Below are 6,562 nucleotides of genomic sequence, written 5' to 3'. Positions count from 1 at the left end.
TTCTCTCGTCACTTAATTTTGCTGGTGAGAGATCATAGTTCCATCTTTAAAAATAAAATATATTGTAATGCTTTCTTAATTAAAAACCCTTTGAGCCGTGCTTCCTGAAATCTGTTACACGGATTTAACTGGTTGGCGGGGAAGGGATTTTCTGTTCTCTGTGGAATGAAAGAATTCAGAAAGGAAATGAATAGATGAAAATGTCCCAGTAACGAAATCCCTCTCTTTAATAATGCACTTCGCACGGAGTTATTATCTGATGAGGATTTTTAGGCTGCTTAATTTTAAAATGGTTTATGATGAGGATTTTTAGGCTGGTTACTTTTAAAACTGCAGATGAGAAGCAGGCTCCGAGGACTGGAATTTTGCTCAAACGAGAGACATTTGCACTTGTGAAGGAAGGGGGGATGACCTTGTAGGGACCTGAAATTGGCCACCCCAGGATATGTCTCTTTGGCATCGGGACTGTTTAGGGCTGATTGCTTTTGATAAACTGGGACAGGGAAGGAGGCTCTGGGGAATGGAACTTGCCCTTGTTGGGACACATTTACATTTGTAAGGTAAATCTCTATCTGTAAAAGGTGCCTCCCTCTCTGTACCAGGAAGAAGAGGAGAGATGACCTTATCCCTAGAAACTCTTAATGGGGAAGGCAACAACTTAAGTTGGTTGCTGTCTGGCAGTCTCATGTAACTGATTTAGGGTGGTGGCTTCTGACCTTTACTTAATACGATTTGATTCTTGTCTAAAAGTCATGGGATCACCCAACGACCAGACCCCACCTGCACTGATACCATTTTAACTTTTTTTCATGTTCTTTCCTTTGTCTTCGTAAAGAGATGACTCACATACCTATGCCTTAAATTTAGCCCTAACCCTCAACTCGGGGCAGCAGCAGGAGCTCTGACTGCCTGTGGGTCTTGTCCCCACACACCAGCTCTGCCTGCCCATGGGTCCTGTCCCCATGCCAGCGGGGGCAGCAGCAGCGGCTCTGCCTGCCCATGGGCCCTGTCCCCATGCCAGCGGGGGCAGCAGAAGCAGCAGCAGCAGGAGCTGTGACTGCCCGTGGGTCCTGTCCCCACGCACCAGCTCTGCCTGCCCATGGGTCCTGTCCCCATGCCAGCGGGGGCAGCTGCAGGAGCTTTGACTGCCCGTGGGTCTTGTCCCCACTCACCAGCTCTGCCTGCCCATGGATCCTGTCCCCATGCCAGCAGGGGCAGCAGCAGCAGCTCTGCCTGCCCGTGGGCCCTGTCCCCCTGCCAGCCGGGGCAGCAGAAGCAGCGGCAGCAGAAACTCTGACTGACCATGGGTCCTGTCCCCATGCTATTCGACTCTCTAAATAAAAGAGCACTACTGCCAGATCTTAAGAGTCTAAGAAATCTTTCTTTCAACTCCTCGGCTCACCGACCCCGCATCATTATCTACTGGTAAGGTTACTTCACTTCAGTCAAATAAGGAAGAACTGACCAGTCACTCAGGCGCCCAGGCCCCGGGGAAGAGCTGGGTGCACACCCCGGCTCCCATCCCTACCGACGTGTCGTTGAGACTCAGAAACTGAATTTCCTCAGAAGTAATGTGGGGAAAAAATAATGTGGTTGAAAGGATGACAGGATCTATATGTAAAGCACCTAGTGTACAATCAGGACACTATAAATGGTGGCAATTTTATCAAGAAATGATTCTTTTTTTTTTTGAGGAAGATCAGCCCAGAGCTAACATCTGCTGCCAATCCTCCTCTCCTTGCTGAGGAAGCCTGGCCCTGAGCTAACATCCATGCCCATCTTCCTCTACTTTATATGTGGGACGCCTACCACAGCATGGTGTGCCAAGTGGTGCCATGTCCTCACCTGGGATCCGAACCAGCGAACCCCAGGCCGCAGAAGCCAATGTGCAAACTTAAATGCTACACCACCAGGCCGGCCCCAAGAAATGATTCTTAAGCCTTGCATCACCCAGCCATGTCTTGTAAAAATGAATTGAGGGGGAACTTTGCCCCTTGTGGGGTCCCCTTGCTCCACTAGGGGTGAGGATGAGTGGAAACAAGCACTAAAGATCCTGCTGTAGTGCTCCAAGGGCTTCCAAGCTCATTCTGTCATCTGATCTTCACGGGGACTTTCAGAGGCATTTTAAATCTGGAGAAACTGAGGCATGGCCAGTTAACCAAGGACACAAGGAGTGAACAGACCGTGTGGAGATGTCTAGGTCCCATCCTCTTTCTGCTATAGTGTACTGACTCCTAAGAGAGCAGAAATATAAGTGAAAAGTAAGATTGGAAGAAGCTGAATACAATTTTAACATAAGTTATTTAATAATCAAGACAGATCAGGTTGACTATAAATCTTTCGCTCTTAGACTAAAAGTGATAAAATGGGACTATTTTAACAATCTTTTATCTCTTTCTATGGAAAATATTCTGCTTTTCTGTGAATTCTTCATGGAGGTCATTCTGAAAGTAAACATCTGCCAGGAAAAATCATTATGAACTTAATATAGATCAGGACTAAAATTTGTGTATCATTTTGATGAGAAGGAACATAGGAGAGTGTGGGAGCCATGATGGGAGGAATGCTGGACTCAATTTTAACCATTCATGGATTGGCAAGTCACTTAATTTCCAGTTTCCTCCTTTGTGAAAAGGGGTGAATGGTACTTATCTCAGGATGATCATAAGGTTCGAAATGAAAATGAGTTAGTAAATGTGGAAATATGTTTGGGTACTAGGGACTATCCAAAGAGCAACGTTTTATCCATTTGTAAACTTTCTCAGAAGCCAGAAGTTTTGGTTTGTATGTTTTTACACACCAAGCTCAGTATGTCCTGGTTCAGGTGTATTTTCCAACATGCTGCTATTGTGGCGTGGGGCTCTCTGAGACTCTTCCTGTCCCTCTACTGAGTGCTGACCATTTATTTAATTAACGGTAGATCAAGGATAGCCTTGACTCCACACCAAAGATCACAAGCGGATTGTGCTCCACCAGTAATTTATAAACTTCCAGCATATGAGAAGCTATTGTAAATATCAAAACATTTCACGGATCCCCACGTGAATAGCTGTTGGGCTGGTCATATGGACTGATTGAGAAAATACGCTTTGGCGCATGGACTTCTGGGCAAAAAAAGCCCCAGGCTCTAACTCCTCTCTGAGCAGAACCACGGCTCATCTTTATTTCTCCCATTATCCCCCCAACATAGCCTTTGAGTGCATTTAAAAAGAAGTATGCTTTTCTTCTTTGATGCCAGCCGTGAGAAGCATTTTCTCATTGAAAAATGTAAATAATAAATAGGGTCTCAGAAAAACCTATAAAGGTCCATTTTACCTAAGCTATTCCTATATGGCTACTATGTATGAATTTTTCTTTTTTTCCTTTGCGTGGGTGAGAAGGGAAGCCCACATCATCCAGAAGTTGTCTCCATCTTCCCCTTAGCCGTTTCCTCCCCTAAAACCTTTACTAACAAACTGAAACATCTTTCCCATGACTAGCATGGTTCCAGGCACACAGAGGTCCTAGAAAAGTGACTGGATGAATGTCCCACAAGTTTTCCCTCCATGGTGAGAAACATTGCCTGTACCTGGTGAGGACCAGATTACTTTGGGGCACCAATCTAGAGTTACTAATCATCTCTTGCCAATTCATAGCTCCGTATAAGGGAGTCTTCTTTGCTCGTAGGCTTTTCTATTCTAAATAGCCCCCTCATCCTCCTGCACAACACCTAATTGAATGGATTAAGGTTGAGTTTCTCTCCCAAGGGCAGAACTGCAATTGACTACTGGACAACTTCTGATGGGTGTGGTCGATTTCAAAGAAGGAGATCAGGCCATCAACCCTCTCAAGAATGTGCTTTGGGAAACAGAGACTGAGTCAGTAAACAGAGCTGAAAGGCCATATACTGGGAGGTAGGCTTCGGCCTGTGGTGACCATAAGGGACGAAATTAAGCTCAAGTCAGTAGAAGGATTCTAGAAAAGTGAAGAATGGAGCAGATACATGGAGAAGCAGTGCCGCCACGAGTGAGATTTTGCAGCTGCTAAGAAGCAGGGAAAACAGTGTGCTTGGCTGTTTTTCTAAAAGGCCAGTTTCAGTTTAGAAGAATATTTACCATATTCTGCTCCTCTGCTCCACTTCCCCACAGCCCTACACACACACTTTTTCCTCCAGGAAACTCAAATGAGATGAGAATCTGTGCCTTGAAACTAAGATGGGAGAACATCTGCTCCACCTCAAGAAGATTCACACCAGCCCTGGTGCAGCCTCAGGATGAGTCTTAGATTGCCCTCAGGTTCGTCCCAGACTCCCCAGTAACATCACGGTCACACAGCAGCTGCTCATCCTTTCTGCTCTGGTCCCACACAGGGTGGGACACATAATCCCACCCCACGGGGTGAACCCAAAGCGGACATCCCCACATATGTTTGGGCAAATCTAGTCTTCAGGTTGCTGGTCAACAGACTGGGTGGAGAAGGAACATCTGAGAACCTTTATAAAGTTCATTCCTGAGGACTTCCCGGCAACAGCATTAAGTTTAGAGATTAGATGGAATGGGAAGGCCTAGGAGTCACGTCCCAGTCCCGTAGACCAGCTATCTGACTTGGAATAAATCAGTTAATCGCTCTGCTCTGCAGTTTCTTCACTTGTCAGGGAGGAATTATGAACTTTGCCCGGCCTACCTCAGGGTTATTGTGAGAGGGTTATGAGGTGAGCTGTGGGAAAGTGGTCTGTAAACTCTTGGCCGGGGGTCAGATGTGTGTCTTCGGCCGGGTAATACAGAGCTGGGAAGGAGGAGGGTCAGCTCTGGGAAACGGTTTGGGCTGTGTCTGCTCTTGTTTTAGTGACGAGCGTTGCTCCTCACAGAAGCTGTACTTCAGGAGCCTGAGACCCCAGAAGGCAAGTCCATCAGGAGGAGCTAAGAGATGGAAACACGCCTGGCGTTTGCGCTCGTCCGTGTGAAAATCCCGGGAGAGCAAACAGCGAGGGAAAAGAAGCTTTCCCCTTGTTTCTAATTTCAGGAAAAAATGATGAGAACCAAAGGTCAATGAATAAGAAAAACAGCTCAGAAAAAGACATTTCCAAATTGATAATTAAGTACCTCTTCCTGAGGAAGGGACTTCCACGTGAACTTGAAGGAAAAATGAGAAAAACATAAAAAGCACAATCTGGTCAAATCCCAAAGTGGATCATTATTTTAAAAAACAAAAGCAGACAGCATCGCTGTGCAGAGGTGAGCTCAGGAAAGTCAGGCTAGCAAAAGGCATAAAGATAACAACAAAATTCTCCAAATGCAGGAGCAAATGAGGACGGGGAGGCCTTAGTACGGAGGGTGACCAGGCGGTTGAGTGGGCTCCAGCATCTCTGTGTCTGGATCCAGAGACACACACAAGGGACTGGATTAAGTCTGGCTTTTATTTATTTATTTATTTTTTTAATTTTTTTTTTTTTAAGGAAGATTAGCCCTGAGCTAACTACTGCCAGTCCTCCTCTTTTTTGCTGAGGAAGCCTGGCCCTAAGCTAACATTGTGCCCATCTTCCTCTACTTTATATGTGGGTTGCCTACCACAGCATGGCGTGCCAAGCAGTGCCACGTCTTCACCCGGGATCCGAACCAGCGAACCCCGGGCCGCCGAGAAGCGGAAAGTGCAAACTTAACCGCTGCACCACCGGGCCAGCCCCTAAATCTGGCTTTTAAAGGAAAAATGAAAGCACAGAGTAAAACAAAAGACAGTTAAGAGGCACCTAGAACACAGAGTGAGTTCACCTCAGCAGGGCCTGTGGGCAGGGACCCGAAGGCCCTTTAGTAAATCCGGTTTTCTTAAGGAATCTCAAGAAACTCATGAAAGAGAACAAATTTTAATCATTTTAAATATAAAACAAATATGTGGTACATAATCAACTTAGACATGGGTAACAGTTTTGTAACGTCAGGCATACAAGGTTCTGATGGGTTAGGGATCATTTGAAATCCCTGCCCTTGCAACCCTGGCTCTTCAGGCCTCATCTAGGGCGGCCATCTTCACACAGGCCTGAGACTCTCTTTCAAAATGGGCTATTTTTTAGTCTTTTGAAGGGATTTCACTTTTACTTTCCCTGCTTCATTTCATATCTCCATACCTCCCCAATGACCTGTGGAAGTCCTACTTCTCAATAGCTGGAAGAAAATCAGCTAAATATGCCATATAACAAGGTGTCGTGGGATGTTCATGGGGCTAGTGGTAGAATCTGCAGGCCAAAATTTGCCAACAACATCACTTGATGATTTAAGTGTGGTTGACTTTAATTAGATGCTAGAGGACGCCTGGAGCTCTCGGGACCCCACTGAGAGGGCTGCGGCCATACCCATTCAGGCCTCGTGAAAGCCTTCCTCTGGGGCAGGGACACGCTCCCGGCTGTACTACAGGCTGCATCATGGGTCTGCAGCTGCTGGGTCCTGCCCTTGGAAGTCTCTCTCTCAATCCCAGCGGGAAGAGGATGCCCCAGTGCCCACTTCCAGCTCCTATCTGGACAGCACTGGACAACCTCTGGACCAGCGCTGGATGGAAGAGTTTGGACAAGTCTCTCTGGCTTAAGACCCCA

The sequence above is a fragment of the Equus przewalskii genome, chromosome 23 (genome assembly GCF_037783145.1).
Source record: "Equus przewalskii isolate Varuska chromosome 23, EquPr2, whole genome shotgun sequence".
NCBI classification, from domain to species: domain Eukaryota; kingdom Metazoa; phylum Chordata; class Mammalia; order Perissodactyla; family Equidae; genus Equus; species Equus przewalskii.
This window is presented reverse-complemented; position numbering follows the sequence as displayed.